Consider the following 21,235-nt stretch of genomic DNA (forward strand, 5'->3'; position numbering starts at 1 on the left):
TTTGTATTTCACTGATGTCCAGTGATGTTGAGCATTTTTCATGGGTTTGCTGGCCATTTATATGTCTTTTTTGGAGAAAGGTCTGTTCATGTCTTCTGCCCATTTCTTGACTGGATTATTTGGTTTTTTTTTTTAGGTGTTGAATTTGATCAGTTTTTTATAGATTTTGGATACCATCCTTTTATCTGATAAGGCATCTGTAAATATCTTTTCCAATTCTGTAGGCTGCTTTTTAGTTTTATTGATGGTTAGTTTTATTGATGGTTTGCTGTGCAAAAGCTTTTTATCTTCATGAAGTTCCAATAGTTCACTTTTACTTTGGTTTCCCTTGTCTTTGAAGATATGTCTAGCAAGAAGTTGCTGCAGCTGAGGTCAAAGTGGTTTCTCCCTGTGTTCTCCTCTAGGATTTTGATGGATTCTTATCTCACATTTAGGTCTTTTATTCATTTTGAGTTTATTTTAGTGTGTGGTTTAAGAAAACGGTCCAGTTTCATTCTTCTGTATGTAGCTGTCCAATTTTTCCCAACACCATTTGTTGAAGAGACTATCTTTTTTTCCATTGGATGTTCTTTATTGCTTTGTTCAAGATTAGTTGACTATAGAGTTGAAGGTCCATTTCTGGGTTCTCTATTCTGTTCCATCCATGTGCCTGTTTTTATGCCAGGACCTTACCATCTTCATGATTAGAGCTTTGTAATAGAGCTTGAAGTCCAGAACTGTGATGCCTCCAGTTCTGGTGTTATTTTTCAACATTTCTTTGGCTATTCAGGGTCTTTTCTGGTTCCATATAAATTTTAGGATTATTTGGGATGCCCAGGTGGCTTAGTCGATTAAGTGTCTGCCTCCGACTCAGGTCATGATCCCAGGTAACTGAGACTGAGCCCCACATCTGGATCTTCACTCAGCAGGGAGTCTGCTTCTGCCTTTGCCTGCAGTCCCCCTGCTTGTGTGCTCTCGCTCTTTCTGATGAATAAATAAAATCCTTAAGAACATTTTTAGGATTATTTGTTCAAGCTCTGTGAAAAATGTTGATGTTATTTTGATAGGGATTACAATTAATGCAGATTGCTTTGGTTAGCATAGACATTTTAACAATATTTGTTCTTCCAATCCATGAACATGGAATGTTTCTGTATTTCTTTGTGTCTTTTCCAATTTCTTTCATGAGTATTCTAGTTTTCAGAGTTCAGATCCTTTACTTCTTCGGTTACATTTATTCTTAGGTATCTTATGGTTTTTGGTACAAATGTAGGGATCCAATCTTTGATTTCTCTTTCTTCTGCCTCATTGTTAGTATATAAATATGCAACTGACTTCCATGTATTGATTTTATATCCTGTGACTTTGTTGATTCCTGTATCAGTTCTAGCAATTTTTGATGGAGTCTTTTGGTTTTTTTTTTTTTAAAGATTTTATTTATTTATTTGACAGAGACAGATCACAAGTAGAGGGAAAGGCAGGCAGAGAGAGAGAGAGAGGGAAGCAGGCTCCCTGCTGAGCAGAGAGCCCGATGCGGGCCTCGATCCCAGGACCCTGAGATCATGACCTGAGCCGAAGGCAGTGGCTTAACCCACTGAGCCACCCAGGTGCCCTCTTTTGGGTTTTCTATATAGAGAATCATGTCACCTGTGAAGAGTGAGAGTCTGACTTCTCTTCAGCTAATTTGGATACATTTTATTTCTTTTTGTTGTCTGATTGCTGAGGCTAGGACTTCTAGTACTATACTGAGTAACAGTGGAGAGAGTGGACATCCCTGTTGTGGTCCTGACCTTAGGGGAAAAAGCTCTCAGTTTTTCCATTGAGGAGAATGATATTCACTGTGGGTTTTCCATAAATTGCTTTTATGATATTGAGGTGGATCCCTTCTATCTCTATACTGCAAAGAGTTTTTTATCAAGAAAGAATGCTGTATTTTGTCAAATGCTTTTTCTGCATCTATTGAGAGGATCAGATCATTCTTGTCCATATTGCTTGCATATACATTGTACCCACTTTCCAGGCCCAGTTTCTGGTTCAGTATAGTCCTAGAGCCAGCATTTAGTGAGTGGATCAATGTGTCCCAGGCACTATGTGAATAGCTTTACTTGCATTGCTTTGTGGAGCTCTACTGACTCCCTCTCAGATGCACTGTTACTATCTTCACTTTACAAATGAAACTTCAACGGAGAAGTTAATTATGGCCTATAAGATCCCATGAGTAGTAAGTGGTAGAGCCAAAATTTAAATTCTGGAGGCTTTTATTCCAGAAGTTACCCTCATAAATATCACTACTATACTTCAGAATTTTAACATATGTGTCTGAATATCTGTTATTCGATTCTAATTTTAAACATGTAGCTTCTTCGTAGGTCACATTTATCCATTTCCCAATGCCTTGTTCTTCTCTAAGACAGTTAAAATCTTCTTCCAAATAAATCTGCTTTACTGTTTCAAAAATCATTTTGGTTCTCCAAATATATTTGTGTGTGTGTGTGTGTGTGTGTGTGTTTCAGGGAAAGGCAAACTCATTAAAAAACATTATGTTTGTCCTTTCCTATTATATAACTGAGATCATACATCTTCCCACCCACATGGTGAATATTTATTGGTGTGCTGGTGAATCTTTAACAACCAGCTCTCCAGGGGCAGGAGAGGGGAATCGAAAGCCTTGATACTGTTTGCTGATTTCTGGGGTGTAAATATTTCTGCCATGGCTAATTTCAAGACACCAACATGATGTCACTAAACATGCAAGAGGTGGAGGTGCTCTTCCATGCAAGGAAGAGATGCTTACAATCACTGTCAATAACCAAGTTATCAGAAATTGTAGCAATTCGCCCTCTAGCCTTTAAAGTATCTATTCTTGCTCACACATAAATCGCATCAATTGTCCAGGTGTGATTTCTGGCTAACTAAAATCATGGAAACCAACATTTACAGAGTGATCTCTCTGTTCTAAGGACTATGCAAGTCAGTTAAGATAATTACCATTGGTTGTATTTTGACATCAAAGAGTATGTTAGATAGAATTTCCAAACTTATGTTACTCTTCTCCAGTGACCACTGTATAACCCACCAGTCCTCAGGAGTACAGGTTGAAATTTGGGGAAAGCAGTGTCTGGGGACATAGGCAAATTCTCGATCCTGTCCTGGGTCTAGCATGGCTTAAGGTTTGACCTTAGACAAGACACGTAATCTCTACGGGATCTGGCCTACATGCCTAAACATGCTGACAGCGCAGGAGAACTAAATGATAGACCAAATGTAAAACACCGGGTACATTACAGATGATCAATAAATGTTAGCTACCGACCGTCACTCCTTTCATGAATCATTTATATTTTCTGAATCCACATCACCTTCTTTCTCATTGCCTTCTTGCTCAGATGATCTCCGCTTGTTCACTCGGAGCCCGCACGCTCTGTTCTCTGTTTGTAGCATAGGTCTCCCACTCCGAGTTGTGCATTCTCTGTATTTGTGTGATTTTGTTTTCATTCTCCAAGACTTCCTTTCGAAACCTCTTAGCTTTTTTTTTTCCTTTTTGTGTGACCCCTTTTTTTCTCAGGCTGTAACTTCCTTGGCCATGCCTTTCTCCTTTTACTGGGATGTGTGCTTCATCACCAGTGGGACTCTTAGTCTCAACTCTTTGCTTCTTCCTCCATTAATTTCTCACGCTACCCTTTCCCATTTCGCCTCTGTGGATTTCAGACAAAGCTGTCTTTACTGATGTGTGTTCTGTTTGCTTCTCTAGACAAGAGCAGCTTTCACTGTCTTCTTTATTTCTTGCATCTTGTATGTCCCCTGCTCCTACCTCTCCTCACCAACTCCCAAGGGCTTCCACTGCCTCAACCTGAAATCCATTTTCTTTATTTTTCCTTTTCCTTCCCAAAGGACCTCCAAATCCCTCTTCCATCAGCCCATTATTTGTCTTTCCTTTTCATTTTCCCCTGAAACTCCTCTAGCTGGGTAGTCTTCCCTTTCATGATGCAAAGGATACAGGGCCAATTTGCATTGATATATCTGTTTTGCATCATAAAGGTAACACTCCTTTTGTGGGTTGAGTAGCTGGATTCTTGTCACTAACTTGAGAGGGTGGGTATGGTTCCTGTCTCAACACTGAAATCTCTTAAACAAATCCCTGCACAGAATGACAGTTTATGTAGTGGAAAGAAACACGGACCCAGGCCTACTTTCAGATTCAACTTGTCACAACTGTGTAATCCCGAGCAAAGACTTCATCTCCTTAGTCTCCCCTCTCCTCATCGGTAACATAGGGAAGCAACACAGTATAGGGTCTGAGAATAAGGCTTTGTAGATTGACAGATCATTGCCCAATTACTGGTCCATCTCACTAGCTATGCCCTCCCTAGATTACCCACTTCTTCATGACAGCAAGCAATTCTTTGAAAGTGAAAGGTATATATCTGTGAAACAGGTGAATCTCAGAAATGAATGGAGGATTTAATATCATTCTGTGTGCAAAATACTTAACCCATTGCCTAGGCCACGGAAGCACTCATCACTGGGGTTTATTACTACTGGGATACTTCTACATCTCTTAAAAGTGACCTGGCTCCTCGTGCGTGTTTGGCTTTACTCTTGCTCTTCTAGCAACCTGGAATGTCCTTTAACTTCATCCCTGAAGTGTCCTCTGTGACAGTTTTTTTTTTTTTTTTTTTTTAAGATTTTATTTAGATGCGGGGCTCGATCCCAGGACCCTGAGATCACGACCTGAGCCGAAGGCAGAGGCTTTAACCCACTGAGCCACCCAGGCGCCCCTGTTTTTTTTTTTTTTTTTTTAACATCTTTTGCAAAGCGTTCTCCAGTTACCCCACTGTTCTAAACAGAACCAGTCATTCTGAACAGTCTGCTCTCAGAGAACTTTGTCCATGCTATGTTTGTAGCTCCAATCATGTTACTTTGTAGCTTACAGCTTACTCACAGGTTTACTTCCTACAAATTGTCCCAGATGATGAGCTTCTAGAGAACTAGACTGAGTCTTATCTTTATTCTTTCGCAGCACCAGATACAATGTCTAACAAATAATAGGTACTCGATACATATGTGTTAATAATTGGAAGAAGAGACACAGACAAATGGTAGACATTCATTGTAAGTTTGTGATGAATGAAAAAATTAAGACAAGGACCCAGTTTCCCAGTTTCTAGAATAATGCCATAAGGCTGGGGCATATACATGAACATGCAGGCATCCTGGCCCTGATGTGTAGAACCAAATTAGACTTTGCCCAACAGGCTGACTGATTTGCTGCTGAGGCCCTGGGCTACTGATTTTGAATCTTGATCTCACTTCTACAGGCCAGACATAGGCTTGTTCCTAAGTGTGGAGTAGGTTGGAGCATGGGTATAGGGGTTAAATGGCTCCAACCCAGAAGATAAGAGTAAGATAGGGCAAGAAGACAAGCAAGTCACTAGAATAATCTGATTTACTTGGGTCTCTCAAGTAGTAATTCTCAAACGACTTGGAGTTTTGATACCTTATGATCTTCATTTCTTTAAACTTGTAGTTATTTTCGTATACCTATGAAAATGGCACAGGAGAAAAAAAACACTAAAGTATAATGGGATTTTTTAAAAAACAAAAGTGAACTAAAATTACCGTGCCTCCTAATCCCCTATTCTTTGCTGACACTTCTGTGAATAAGATCAACATCTTTTGACTATAATGTGTCAGGCACTGACCACGGATTCATTACGTTTCTGCAAGCACGGTTTAATCTATGGAAGAGGACGGTTCAACTATTCGCTTAACAAGCATTTATTGAACACAAAGTCTGATGTAGGCACCATGTGACAAATCAAGAATAATAAAAAGTGATGGCTTGGAAGACAGTCCTGAAAGAAAAGTCAAGAGCTTGGAATTCAAGTCGGTGACTCCACCTCTCATTAGCTCTGTAATGGAAGGTAAATCAGAAGGACTCCCCAAATCTCAGTTTCTGCATCTCAGAAATAGGCAAGATATGGGCCACCTTCTCTCCAACCCCTTCTCACAGAGTAAAGATCAAGCGAACTAGTATATTAAAGAGCTTTGAAAACTGAGAAGTCATTAGAAATAACAAAGAATGACATTCAGCAGTGTTTTGTTTTGTTTTGTTTTCCTCCCCATCAAGTAACATCAGCTTCATTCTGAGGAACTTGGTATAAACCAAATGTGAGACTGTAAAATGAAAGCTGGTAAAATGAACCCTAAGACAATGCCCCAAGTTCTGACTCTGGTGCAAATTAGCTGTGTGATATGGTCTGTTCACCACCCTTGGCTGGGCCTTGATGACCATAGCTTGTAAAATGAGGGGGCCAGACCAGATGAGCTCTAAGGACCCTTCTAGCCCTGACAGTTTTCTTGTTTCCATGAAAATTGCTGCCATCTGCTTGAACGTGGTGGTAAATTGTGTTTATAACTGTACTCACCTGGACAGGAAAGATGAGCGAACACAGCTGAATTCTTTAGGTCTAGGAACACAGCTGGTGGGTGGAAGATTCAAGAAGGCAGAGTTGTCCTAAGTCTAATGTGAGAGGAGGCCAGCATGACTTCTGGGGCCACAGACACATATGCCTTCATGGGTCCCTTCCTGAATTATAAATTAAAAAATTAAAAATAAATAAATAAATAGTATATTTTATGACTGTATTAGTATAAAGATTAATATATCTCAGGATCAATTATATATGCTTTCTTTTGGTACAAAAAGAGTAAAAGTTTTAATAGTCCCAAAGAATTGTCATGGATCCTAGGCACTACTCCTATTGTATTTAATTGTATTTAATGTATTTAATGGCTATGTGGGCCTTGCTAGGTTCTCTTAAAAATGGTGGTACATTTTACTCAAAGAACATGTAGACTGCCAGCCACGTAAAGCTTGATTCCCTTCTAGAGTAGGGATTTTCAACTTTGGCACTTTTGACATTTGTACTGGATAATTCTTCTCTGCAGAGAATTATGTTTCTGCAAGCATGGTTTAATCTATGAAAGAGGACGGTTCAACTATTTGCTTAACAAGCATTTATTGAATGCAAAGTCTGATGTAGGCACCTGTGCATTGTAGGTTGTTTTTTTTTTTTTTTATGTTGAGAGAGGGGGAGAAAGAGGGAGGGAGGGAGAGAGGGAGAGAGCACAAGCATGGGGAGCTGTAGAGGGAGAAGCAGGCTCTTTGAGCAGGGAGCCAGATACGGGGATCCTGGAATCATGACCTGAGCAGAAGACAGATACTTAACTGACTGAGCCACCAGGCATCCCTGTAGGATGTTTAAAGTAATATGGCCTCTACCCATTAGATGCTAACAGCACACCTGCCACAGCTGTAACAAACAAAAATGTCCCCTGACATTGCCAGGTGTCCCTTAGAGGTAAAATCATCCCTAGCTGAGAAGCACTATTGTAGAACATTCTCTCTAGATGATGTTCTACCTTCTGCCGATAGCTCATGATCATCTTGGGAAATGGTTTCCCATATCACTCTTGGTGAAAGAGAGTCCTTCCAGGGATCTGTAAGACTCTCTCCGATCTTGCCCCCATACCTTTCTGACATTCCTACTGCTATTCTTGTCTTCCACGTGATTCCTGCCTCACTGTCCTCGGTGCTGTGTCCTGGATACGCCAGACACACCACCCTAGGGCCTTTGAAATGGTTCTACCCTCTGTGTGGAACATGCTTCCCCCAGATTATCCACTTAGTAAACTCTATATTAACTTCTTCACTTCTTTGTTTAAATATTACCTTCTCAATGAGGCCTGTCCGAGCCACCATTTATAAATTCCAACCCTATTCCTTGTCATTTCTCTTCCCCTTTTCTCTATCTCTCTCTCTGCCTCTATATATGCACATTTTTCCCCCCATAGCTTATCACCTTCTAACATACTGCACTTCAGTCTGGAACAACACAGACATCAGGGGCAGGAAGCCCCTGCACCGTCGAAAATCCGTGTATAATTTTTTACTCCCTCAAAACTTAACTACTAATTGTCTACTGCTGACCAGAAGTTTTACCAATACTATAAATGGTCAATTAGCACATATTTTGCATGTTATATGTATTATAGACTGTATTCTTGCAATAAAGTAAATTTTCACAAAAGAATAGAAAGTGTTATTAAGAAAATGATAAAAAAGGGGCAACTGGGTGGCTCAGTGGGTTAAAGCCTCTGCCTTCGGCTTGGGTGATGATCCCAGGGTCCTGGGATCGAGCCCTGCATCAGGCTCTCTGCTCAGTGGGGAGCCTGCTTCCTCCTCTCTCTCTCTGCCTGACTCTCTGCCAACGTGTGATCTCGGTCTGTCAAATAAATAAATAAAAATCTTTAAAAATAATTTAAAAAAAAGAAAATTATAAAAAAGAGAAAATACATTTGTAGTACTGTACTGTATTTATTGAAAAAAAAAAAAAACCCAAACCCATGTTGTTCAAGAATCAACTGCATAGAATTTATGTTATTTATTTACTACATTTATCATTTATTGTCTTTGTCTCTGTACTGGAATATAAAATCTACAGGAACAGAAATCTTTGTTTTGTCTATTTTGTTTATGCTACAAGTCTTTAATAAATTCACATTGGATTGCATTGAAAAAAAAAATGAAGTAGACCTTTCCATCTTCGAAGAGAGCTACTAGGAATCCCCCTTCCTTCTTTGGACACCAGATCCACACCTCTGTGTCTCCCCTGCTGTGTGAGGGCTTCTTCTCCAGGGGAGTTCTCCCCCTCTTTCTGAAGCGCTCCCACGCTCCCCAGCCATGTCTCCATGCCTTTGTGCCCATCGGTTCCCCTTTAGTCTCTGGGACTCCCAAAGCAGCAGCAGAGGGGAAACCTGCCTGCTCAGGGTTTTGAAACAGCTAATTCTTTACTTCTTATAGCTGGTCTATCCACAAAAAGGAATGATTCAAAAGAGACCTTGAAAAAAATAAGACCTTGCCGTCCCTGTGCACACAAACAATGACCAAGAGAATAGAGAAACCCCTTTCAATCTTGGGTCGGGAATTATTCACCACTGGAGGTGCTGAATAGAAGGGCCAAGCCACGGGGTTATTATGGCCTCCTCTCAAAGCTGGCTGGGGAGAGACAGCCAAGAAGTCACTGCAACCAGGGCCGTCATGTGGGGACGCCAGGAACCCACGTCGTGCCGCGGAGACAGCCCTCGCTGACCCAGTTTCAGAACAACACCGCCTGACACAGCACTGCAATCCACAACTTTAATAACTTGGTGACATACAAAGCAGTTTTGATGCAAAGTGGAGCTGACAGAGCAGCAGAGGGAAGGCTCTGCTTCTCACCGAGCTGCGTGGGGAATCCGTTCAAGGTGACTGCAACCTTCGCAGCCAGGCCTACAGTCCCAGCCTGCTTTTACAAATAAGTGAGACTGGTTTGTTTTCCAGGAGGACAAACACAGGGGTGGCTGACAGGGAGTGGAACCAACCTAGAAGGACTGGTTGTTACAGCCTGTCCCTTCTGCTGTGATTTATGTCCCCGCTATACCTGCTCTTCATCATCCTTGCTTGCTTCTGCCTTAATCTCAGCCCGTATCACCTGGGCTGTTTTAATAGTTGCGTAACATTAAATACTCAGAACGGATCCCCTCCATCTCTGGTTCACAGCCAATTCTGAATGATCTTCAAAAAGCACATCAGTGATCATGTAACTTTCCACATCAAACCTTTCCCAGGCTCCCCATTCCTGCAGAAAGAAAACTGTGAACACAAACAGTTCTCCACACTTGGTCTACGAGCAACATTTTTAGCTTCTTCTCCTCAGTCCTATTTCTTCTCACTTCCTGCCACCACAGCCTCCATCGCCCCAAAATGTAGTTTCCTCATTGTAATTTATTGAATATACACCACACTTTCCATTCCTTAATGTCCCAAAGTATATGATTATTCCATGTGCCCTTGAATGCTCCCTGTGCTAGGAGACTCACTACGTCACATGATAGCCATTTCTAATACTGAACAGTTTTAAAACTCTGTAAGCCTTTTCCTATGAATCACAAACTGTGCTCTACAACTTTCATTTGTTGTCCCTGTGCCTACTTTCTGGAGTCCCAGAGAATATGTTTTGCCTCAGAACTCCTTTCTGAGAAGTGATACTCAGTGAAACTTATCTTTTGAGCTTCCTATCTGTGCCACAGTGCCACAGTCCTTTACCCATTTTTCACAAACTAAGGTTCTAACCATCCCAACTCCCTTCATTCTCTCCTTTCTGCACCTTCCTTGTACATCCAGGATTCCTCTTAGAATCTAAAAGAGGGAAGTTGTACGTGGTGTATTTAAAGATAATAGTAACAATTAGTAGCAATAATAATAATTAGCAACTGTCCTTGGCATATGGGAATGGATATATTGACTTAAGTTGTGCAATTTCAATTATTTATTCTAGTATTCATTCATTCATTCATTCTCTCTCTATTTATTTCTATTGAGTAATGAAGGTCCACAAAGTAAAACACAGTCCCTGTCTCGCAGCATTTCATGGACTAGAGGGTAAGGGAAGAGGCTGAGAACTGTGTAAGCAGCACTTACATTCAGGGTAATTATACCTATAGTGTGGGTTATGCTAGCATTGAAGAGGGACCCTTAACCCAGTATGGGGATACTGAGGGAGGCAAAGGGACTGAGAAAAGCACTACAGAGAAATCGCTGTCCCTACTGAGACAAGGGAGGTAATAGGTCATACAGTCAAATGGAAGGAGTGAGCAAGGACATTTCCAGGTGGTGTGAACAGCAAAGGCAAAGGCACAGAGATAAGAGGGCATGGAGTATTCAGTGACCTTGAAGGGTCTTGCGATTCCTTAACAGGGTAGTGTATATTAAGAAGTTGATTCCCCTGTTCAGACTGCAGTTCAAATGGAGTTCCAGAAAAGAGAGATTACTGGGGCTTGAAATTGTCAGGACAATCTCCCTGGAGGTAAAGGGTCCTGAGGTGGGCCCAGAAGGAACAGCACATTATGGATAGCCGAGAGGAGGGGAGATGGATATCTATATGCAAATATGCCCGCACATGTACATCTGCTTCATATGCATTTAAACCTTAAATTGACTTTCACTTGCCTTCCACTTTGGTTTCCATGGTAACCCTGGCCACTTATATTTCTTTTAACCTCCTTTTCTTTGTTTCAGGATGAGGCGAGCTGCGTGAGGGTTAACCAGTCAGGGGAAGACAGGAGATTTTAAAGCAATTATTTGAATTTTTTTTTTTTTTTAAAGAAAACCGCCAACTTTGCAATTTAATGCAAACTGTGTCTGGTATATTTGCCCTGAAGGATGCTGCAGGGAGAAACAGGAGCCAGAATCCTTTTCGTCCCCTCCTCCCTGACTTCTATTATTACTGTGCACTTACTGCTAATACAGCAACGAAACTTGCAATCTTGGTAACTATGGCAATAAAATGAGTGAGATTCCCTTCCATTATAACCTGAATTGTTCGGGTTTTGCCAAGAGCACGTGCGTTTGCCCAAGAGGAGGGGAGGCGACGCACTCTAGGGAAAATAGTTCTTTTGACTCTCTGCAGGGAGTTGGACACGGTTGTCTATCAGTCTGCATTTACATGAAGAATCATCACCATGCCTGTGTCAGAGGACGCAGGCACCAAACCTAAGGGTTACAGTGCACATCCAGACCACACGAAACACCCTTGTGCGTGGCCTGTAGCGCCAGGGGCCCAGCACGGAACTTGGAAGAGATAGCTAGCAAAATCCAAGAAAGATTTAACCCAGGGGCCAGCAAACTTTCTCTATAAGGGCCAGACAATAAGCATTTCAGGCTCTGTGGGTCAGACTGCCTTGGTTACAACTATTGAACTCTGCCTTGACAGACCAAAGCAGCTACTGACAAAATATGAATAAACAGATAAATTTATTTGTGGACACTGAAATCTGAATTTCAAATACTTTTCACAGGTCATGAAATACTATTATTCATTTGGTTCCCCACCCCCCATTTAAAAATACAAATCAAACAGAAACACACCTGAAAGAACATGGGCTGGGACCTTTTGTTGCAATGGGAGCCATCTCATTGCAGTGATCCAAAATTCACCAAAATTCATTGGGATTGGTCTTACACACCCCAGCTCCCCAGCCTCCCGATGTCTCCTGATGGTCCTTGCCTTCTGCCTAGACATAAAATGAGGTATACACATTTACTGTCTCCAGGCCCTGGCTGAGCCCCAGGAAGATCCCCCAGCATTCTGAGCAGACTCCATCTACCTTTACAGCCTCTGCTTCCTTTGCTGGCCCATGTTGGTGCTGACAGATTAGCTCCATAGCCCATAGACTTCCTTCATTGGCCAGCTATTCTCAACTCCCCCAACTTCATCCCCTTCTGGTCCTCTGAGCAGGGGTTCTGGGAACATGAGATGCTCAGGAGGGAGAGGAGAATATTTCAGTGCTCCTAGGAGAGGGTCACTGGCTTCTAATCTCCCAGGAGCCGGGCGATTTTAATTATTCAAGACAATCCTGGAGGGAAAAACTAGCAACAGCGAGTGGAATTTATAAAGTGGCCAATTTCCCTCTTACAGATGTTATTCTAGGCTGCTAAATACACCTAAATACACAGGCAGCTGTTATATGGTAGAGAGAAAGAGAGAGAGAGCTGAGCTGGAGAGGTCTAGGGTTCTGGATTCAGGGTTTAAACTCTTTAGTTGTGATAGTCTGATCCCCCTCTCCCAGCTGGAACAAAGGGGCTTTCTGCCAGTGGGGAATGTAAAGTTCAACAACAACTGGCCCAGATTCTCTTGGCAGGTTGTGTGACCTTGGGAAAACCAGGTCACATTCTCCGGGCCTTCCTTATCTTCCCATCTTGGCCATTTGAATAGCAATCCTGTCCAGCAACAGACCATCGATTATAGCCCTTTCTGCTCTGCTCCCAAGGAACAGGCACATCTGTTTTTTGGATCCATTACTTTGCAAACTTGTAAGGGATATTCTTCCTTCCCTGTCAGTCCCTAGGAAATTACTGCAGCTCTTTCTTTGGAAAGAACATTAGCCAGGCCCTGTGCTAAGCAAATGCATTCAGCTTTTCCCTATCTGATTTCTCTTTTTCTCATTTGTCAGCAAAGGAGAAACCTCCCAGCTATTAATCAAACTCCTGGCTGTGGATAGCTTTAATTGCAGAAACCACTGCTGGATGAGGTATGCTCAACTTTTCCAGAGAAAGCCGGCTGCCTAGTGCAGAGGAGAAACAATTAATTACCTGCTCCTCCTGTCCCCAACAGAGATGCAGATGAACTAACAATATTGCTGCTGGCACCAAACCCTCCCTTCCCAAGGTGGAGGAAAGCTAATGCAAACTCAGACAGCATTCACGAAAGTGGAATGCCCCAATAGAAGTTTAGCTATAGGGCTCTGGTGGGACCAAAGTTTTGCGTCTCTCTGGCATCTTTACTTGAAGATGGATACAGACAAGCTCTAGATCTTATTGAAGAGAGTGATTGGGGATACTGCCATGCTTGAAAATCATATTCTCTGAGGAAGGATCTAGTGTATCAGAGATATTGAGTTCAGAGAAGAAAAAAATTAAGATAGGGGTAAGGGAGGGGTGTAACTTAAAAAAAATAGCCAAGAAAAGAGAGATCAAACTGAATTTGTATATTCTAGTATTCTATTATACAGACTAGTATACAGACTAGAATTGTGGGCAACATTTACAGTTTCATGTAAGAAGAAATCCTTGGGACTTGGAACTGTGTGCTTCTGGAAAGAGCTGGTCCCCAAAGGTACTCAGGCTCTTGTCTCTGTACTGTAGGTCTCTTTTTTTAAAAGATTTATTTATTTATTTATTTATTTGACAGACAGAAATCACAAGTAGGCAGAGAGGCAGGCAGAGAGAGAGGAGGAGGCAGGCTCCCTGCTGAGCAGAGACCCCCCCCCCAACATGTGGGGCTCAATCCCAGGATCCTGAAATCATGACCTGAGCAGAAGGCAGAGGCTTTGTTTAACCCACTGAGCCAGCCAGGAGCCCCTGTACTGTTGGTTTTTAAAAACCATTAAGGATGTTGTAATACCATCTTTGTATTGGATAGGAGAATTTATGTAATCATCTTAAATAGGTAACCACACCTCCTTTGGATCTTACTACATAATATTTTTGTTTTACAACCAAGCTTTCAGCATTGGACAATATGGAAGGAATGAGTGTGTGTGTGTGGGCAGGGGGGGGGATGGTGCTGGGGGGCGGTGGTGGGGGAACTGAGCCCAAGATCACAGTCTGGTTTGCAGTAGAGGACTGTGGGGGCTAATGTTGGAATTTTTTTTTTTTTTTAATCTTCAATTGCCACACAAAGATGGTGGATATGATGTTCTCTTTGAAAGCTTATGCCAAGAACTATGTTTTTCTCTGCATCCCCACCACCTAGCAGATGCCAGCACGGGGAAACTGTTTAAGACACGTTTGAAAACCTTTTGACTGAGTCAGATTTAAACTTGCACTTCTGGTATGAGTCCCTGGAGGCAACCTTATACAGTTATGAAAAGAATGAATCTGGCTTACATTGACCTGGGTCTAAAGCTTAGTTCTTTTTTTGACTAGGTAGGTGAACTTGGGCAGGTGGCCGAAACGCTCAGTGCCTCAGTTTCCCCATCTGCGAAACAGGAATGCATTCATACACTGGGTGTCTGCATCAAGGTGCCAGTCTCTTTAACGTGTTGAATTGGAATCCAACCTCAGTCAGCGCCTTCCTTTTTCTTTATTTCATTAGTACATTTATTCCTTAATTATTTCCTTGCAGATAGAATGGCCTGTTGAAAACTGCAGCGGTGTGTTTGAATCCAGGCCTTTGCACCACAGGCTGTGTCAAGCTGGGTAAAGTACCTCTACTCTCCAAGCTTAGGTTTCCAGTCTGTGATGGAAGCAAAGTAAAACCTATGTTTGAAGATTCATCAGTGATATTGGGGAAGTGCTTAACAAGGGAGTCCTGTTTGGGGATGGATAATTTTCACATTGACTTGCCCATCTGCAAAACTACCCAAGAGGAAATGTGCGGTTTACTCTCACAAGGCCCTACAGTCTCTCCGTGGTTTTCCCTCTTAATTCCCCTTGATGGGGTTTACCTCAGTTCCTGGTAAGCCAGAGGCTTCCACCTTTCCTGAAGTCTCTCCCACTGTAGGCGGAGTGCAGTGGGTCAGGTAAGGGGATGCGTGATGGCGCGGGTCAGGCCTTACTGCCTTCAGCGTTTTCTTTGCAATTGCTTGAGCTGTTTTCTTTTAATTGCCACACCCTCCCCCCTTTTATTTCTTTTCTTGAAGTATTTTTCAGGGTGTTTGGGGGTTTTAACATTATTTTTAAAACTCTCGCTGTTCTTTCTTCTCTTGCGTCTATCAGGCTTTCTCAACGGCTTCCAATGGAAAACTGTGAAGTAAGTGAACTTAAAAGAAGAACTGAAAACTCAGCGCCATGCCCCGGAGTCCCGTGGGCCGCCTTGTCGCAGTAACCACTCTTGGCGGAGCTCATTAGAGCGGGGCTGCGGGCCCTGGCGCCGCGCGGGCGGGCCACGCCGGGAAGTGCGCCTCCGCCGGCTGCGCGGAGCTGCACGGGGCCGCGCGGGGGCCGGGGGACTGCGCGCCGCGGGGTCGGGGCCGCCCGCGGGACCCCGCTGGCGCCGAGCCCACTGTGCAGACGGCGCCACGCGCAAATTACATCTGAGCCGCCTTTCAAGCCGCCGGCTGCTTTCAAAACGGGCCTTTGAAAGGCTGGGCTCCCCCGGCTCCGCGCTGGAGAACGGAGCCTGGCTTTTCAGGGAGGCTGGGCTGGCGCGCACGTGCCTGCCTCTGCGGCCTTCGCGCGCTTTTAGAGCGAGCATAAAAGGAAGAAGACTGTCTGGTGGGTGTTCTTCTGCACGCTAACATCCCTTTATTTACGGAGGAAACGGCCGGCTCCTGGAGTTCTCACTGGCCATTGGGGGATGAATGGGCTGTTTGAAGTGAGAACATTGGAAGTTTTTCTTTGGGATATATATAACTCTCTCTCTCTCAAAACTCAGTGATACCGTTTTACCTAGGGACCCGATCGGCGAAGGAAAGAACATACAGATACATGTAGAGTTCAAACCCTGTTTGAGGTTTGGAAACCCAATTTCTATGACAGAAGGAAGGGCTGCTGCCATTCAACCCCCTTTCTCCTGCTTTACCCCAGGCCTTTAGGTCCCTGGATGAAGGAGCCTTCTTTCCATGAGATGGCGATGGTGGAGGGGGTAGGATATGCAGAGATGAGAAGGACAGATTGGATTTGAATTTTCTGCATCACTTAAGGCTGAGAAAGTGCCTGACCCACAGCACCCCAACTCCAGAAGGTGGCCCTTTGCCTCTACACTTGCGCTTCCACTCACTCCTGGATAATTATGTCAGTTGTTCCTTGCCCAGAGGCTGAGTTTTTAACGGTGCCCAGGTCACCAGTGCTTTCCTTTGCACCAGTTCTTATTGTGGTGCCTTTGGTATAAATGCCTTAAAATCCTTGGAAGACTTTTAGAACCCCAGCTCACTGCAAGTAGCCCCAGTCCATATGGCGTGCAGTTCTTGGTTTTAGGAGCATTGCTCCACCTCTAGGATGCCCAAAGCCATCAAACAGATCATAATGGGATAGAAAGAAAATGTAAGTGCTCTTCTCCAGGACACTCACTCCTCTATTTGGAAGGACACTTGTTTATTCAGCGTTTGATGCAGAGTTTGTCAGTGAGTCAGTATGAGCCCGGAAGGGCATATTGAAACAGACTTTCCCAGAAAAGGAATATAGATTCAAGGCAACAGTCCTTGAGGGCAGTCTTGTTATCCCCCTTGTACACGAAGGTAAGATTTAAAGATGCCTGTGGATTCCCAAGGCAACACAGAGAGTGGCGAACCCAGGAAAGAACAAAGATAGGTTTCCTGACTCTAAGCAGATGTTCTGTCCACACATGGTGACTTGCCATCCTCCTTGTCCCCACCCCTCTTCCTCTTTCTTCTTGATGAACATGGCATGTCTTAATTACCTACCTCAAACTTTTTGTGCCCTGAAGCCTTATCGGGCTGTGACAAGCAGTCCTGGGCAGACAGCCCACTCAGTACCCTGTGAATAGTCCTTTACATTCTCACACACAGCCTATGTTGTGTACCCAAACCTTATTCCCTTTAGTAGGAGGAAACTGTTTAATTATAGAGGCTGGCTCACAGACCGTGTGTTCCAAAAAGACCCAGCGCATGTCTTTGTGTTGCTCCCAGCCCAGCAGAGAAAAGCTAAATTGTGTTTGAAAGCCTTACAAGGGGAACGTTAATTGAGGCATAAAAGCACGTGTCTTTGATCTTCCCAGGACCTGTGGTTCTCCCATTATCTGAGTCCTGTTCTGATGACACAGGTTGGAGCGAAGCCTGCAGTGAGGCTGGAGCCAAAGGCACCAAGCAGGATGTCACAGTGGCTCCCTCTCCCTTCTTTCCACCACCACGAAGGCTCTGCCTGTGTGTAAGTGTGAGTTACTCACATCTGCAGCAGCCTCACCCCAATCTCTGTGGCCATCTCCCTGCTCCACAACACAGGCCTGTGTTCTCAGCTTTCAAGTATTTCTATGAACATTTCTGCACTTCCCTTCTGGAGCTCCCCGACCCCAGAATAATTTCTCCCATCTGTCCTGACTCTCAGTCTCAATGATGTGACTCACTGATTTCACAGCTGGATTTCAGGGTTTTGTAGGATACCATGTGCATTCATTCATTCATTCATTCACTCAATTTCTTCTTCACTTACTCATCCATGAACTTCTTCAGGCATTCACTTACATTTTGGTCCCATTTCCAATCTTTTGCTGATTGAACCAAAGAAGACTACATGCATTATAAGACGACTAGAGTCACTGTAGGAGTATAAGGACTCCTGCATACACATACCTGTTTGAGTTCATGAAAATGGCTGGAGGGAGCTCATGCAGTGGCTTAAAATCTGGGTAACACTGCATTTCCCAGAGAAGTGTTCCTCCAGGGTTGTTTGAAGGTCTAAGGCTCTATTGAGCCTTTAGTGAGCATAATATGAAAGTAGTTTGTTTTGGTACTGAAAGAAAGACCCCAGTTCCCCAGTTCAAATATCAGCATTGCCACTTAGCAGTAATAGGACTCTGGGCTAGATGCTAAAACTGCTCTGAGCCTCCCTGTCTTCATTTTTAAAAGAGGGGTACTGATGTCTACCTGGGAAAAGAGAAAATGCATGTACATACTTACCAGATCCTGACACACCACGGTTGTGTTCCGTGGTATTACTGCTCACTTATAAAGGTGGGTTTGGACCAGCCAGAGAGCATTCCTGATGTGTCCTCTGGGGACTCACAGACATTCTGATGGTCTCATAAGATAAGCTGAAAAAATGGGCCTTCCTTGAGGAAGCTGCCAGCATCAAATGAGACTGCTGATGTTTTAGACTTTCCTTTCTTCACTTCCTGTGTGGGGACTGGAAGGCCATGTGTGCGGGACAGCGGTAGGGACATCTGGAAGCACTAGAGGAAGAGGTGAAGAGTGTCCACAATGGTAGTAACACATGGTCAGCTCAGTAATGTCTGAACTTTCCTGCCTCCATCTAGAAGAGCATCCCTTGATGAAAACACCCATTCATTCTTCTATTTGCAACCAATTTTTGTTTGATATGCTAAGTTCTGGACAGATTTCTGAAGACCCCAGCCCTAAGAAGCCCCCTTATTGCCACTGCACTTCTAAGGTAGTTTTCATACAATTATCTTTTTTTTTTTTCTCTTTACTTGCAGCAGCTTTGCTCTATTCAGAAGACATCTTGCTAGGAGATCCCCTAGTAAAACGAATAGAGGGTCTTTTGCAGTTGAACTCAGGGTCAGGTTTATGGAGCCTGCCCATTCAGTGTCCCCTGATCCTGTCCTCCCATTCAAGGTAGACTTGCAGGGATTCTGGAGGACCCCTGTAGTTTAGGAACTGAAGAATCAAGACTTCAGATGTGGTTGCAACAATGTGCTACCCTGTTTCATCAGAAGGATGCACCACCATGCTCCAAACCCAGGATTGGTACATTTATCAATCACACAAACAGGTCAGTCTGGATAAAAAGAGTGGGATACAGTGCAGGGATATGGGATGGTGGTGGCAGAGGGAAGGCATAGCGCAAGATGTGTTCACAGTTCTTATATCATGGTGTTATCAGACCAGCCTGGGATGTTAACTAAGTAACCTCACCACCAGCAATGCACCCATTTTGTGTACTAGGAAGCTGAAGCTCAGAGAAGTCACTTGCTGAGAAGTGGCCAGGCTGAGATTTGAATTCAGGTCTCCTGATTCCCTTTCCCATATGTACTGCAGGGCTTCCCACACCTCTTCCCCCACCTCGAGTGTGGTATCAGCTGCCCCTTTTGCATCAAGTGTGGGGAAGGATGCATGCCCCCAAGAATGTACTGCATGCCCATCCAAATGGCCACTTTCCTTCCCCTTTCTGCTCATTATCCCTTTATCTTCATCAGTGGCTGACAGATCTGTGTGTGTTTCAGGAAGATAAATGTCCCCTCAGATCTCCTGACAGAGATGTCTTCTCTTGGGAGAAAAGCTTACAATATCCCTCCTAGATGCCAGTAGAGGGAGGATCCAGAGGCTGCACCCTCCCCCTCCCTCAGCCTTCAAGTGTCAGGCTAAAGTAGGCAAAGCCAACAGTGGCTGAGGGAAGAGCTTCCAGAGTCAGGAACAGCACCTTCCTGGCCACCTCAGCCGGACTCAGAGTCAGGTGAGTGGGGGACGGAGGGGGATTCAAGATCTGAGGCCAATTTCCTTCTCTCTATTTTGAAACTTGCCTTTCAAGTGCGAAAAGAGGCTGTACCAAGATTTGAGGACAATTATGATTTCCCCATGGTCAACAAGGTCAGTTGGTACCTCCCTGTGTGTGTAAACATACACAATGTGGAATGGGGCTTCTTATTTGGGCTTGGAAGTACATGGACACCCCAAAGAGAAGGAGCCACTGATGACGGAATTGCCCCTTGTCATTTGAGCAGCTCTTTGCTGTCTAAAAAGAGGAAGAAAGAAAATCTTTCTTGGGCATTATCTTATTTCATCCTCACCATGATCCTCTCAGGCAGGACAGGAGATAATCACTCCATTTTACAGAGGGGCAAACTGAAGCTCAAAATGGCCACAAGACTTGCCTAAAAGCAAAATGGTGGAGCCAATATTTGCCTCCAATTCTTCTGGCTTGAACGCAGGAATATTACTATACTCATCAAGGCTTAGTTTTTAAGAGTATTTATCTCCTCATTGATGCTACTGAGTGTGCCAGAGATGGAGTTTTGAGGTTAAGTTGCTTACGTGTTATTTCAGTGAAATTGTAACCTGACATTCCTGAAGCTTTTTGGAAAGAATAGAAGAGAGTTCCTTTTCAAATTAACAACCTTATTTCCAGTGCTTGGTGTTAGTTTAATAAAGAAAAACACAGAAAAATGATACATGTTTTGGAAAAGACCATGGCCACGTTTACACAGAGCAAAACTTAAAATTCTCAGGGACGCTAAGAAGAGCACAAAATTCTCTGGCACTGGTTTCTTATATAACAATCTTCTGATTAAGGGAAGGATTTTGGTGTATTAATGGGTGGGATGGGAATGAGGGGATGGGAATGGGAATGAGAAGAGGACAAGGGTGTAAGACAGTTAGGAATGGTGCTCACCAAGCTAGGCTGCCATTGTCCTTAACACTTTTTAGGAGTGTATTCTGTTAGCCTGATGGAGCTTGAGTTCTGGAAGAGTACAAGGCCCTTAGCCTTTCTCCTGCCCTGTCCCACCTCTATGCATCAGCACCAGATTAGTCTCAAAGTGTGCTCTGGGCAAGCATTAATGTCCTGCTTGGACACTCTCATTGACCCCATGCCCCCATGCCTACTGGATAAAGTCAAAGCATCCTAGCCAAGTATTTCAAACACTTAACATCTTGGCCCTAATCAACCTTTCCAACTTTATCTCCTAGAATTGCCATTCTTCATGAGAAGCTGCTTCGTGTATTTCCCCTGCCCTTTTCTTCCTTCATCCCTTTATTCACCCAGTCATTCCTTTCTCCAGATTACCAAATCCTAGTCTGCTCTGCTTTTGCCTCCTGTCTCCAAACACCTGGGACTACTGGAGGCCCACACATAGCCTCAATCTCAACCCATTTGATGGATCACAAAGTACAAAGATGTAAAACGGAGACTAAGTCAATAGGCACCTTACTAGGTTATATACTTGTTCCCTTATTGCTTAGGTACGGGGCCCCTACATTTTCCTAAGTGGAGGGAGAAGCCAACCTTGGGCTCTGGATA

The 21,235-nt window shown here is 43.6% G+C and overlaps 1 protein-coding gene across 4 annotated transcripts in view; it reads right to left on the minus strand.

Moving 5' to 3' along the window:
* ASTN2 (astrotactin 2) overlaps window positions 1-21,235 on the minus strand; it is a 1,447,326-nt gene that overhangs the window by 1,172,650 nt on the left and 253,441 nt on the right. Inside the window, exon 1 of one of the 4 annotated variants that reach the window (XM_047699296.1) lies at window positions 6,408-6,522. The exons of the other annotated variants lie outside the window; for them this stretch is intronic. The gene's annotated coding sequence lies outside the window, so the exon portion shown is untranslated. Of the gene's footprint in view, window positions 1-6,407; window positions 6,523-21,235 lie in introns of those variants that run through there. 4 annotated transcript variants of the gene reach the window in all.

The sequence above is a fragment of the Lutra lutra genome, chromosome 13, assembly GCF_902655055.1.
Source record: "Lutra lutra chromosome 13, mLutLut1.2, whole genome shotgun sequence".
Lineage (NCBI taxonomy): Eukaryota > Metazoa > Chordata > Mammalia > Carnivora > Mustelidae > Lutra > Lutra lutra.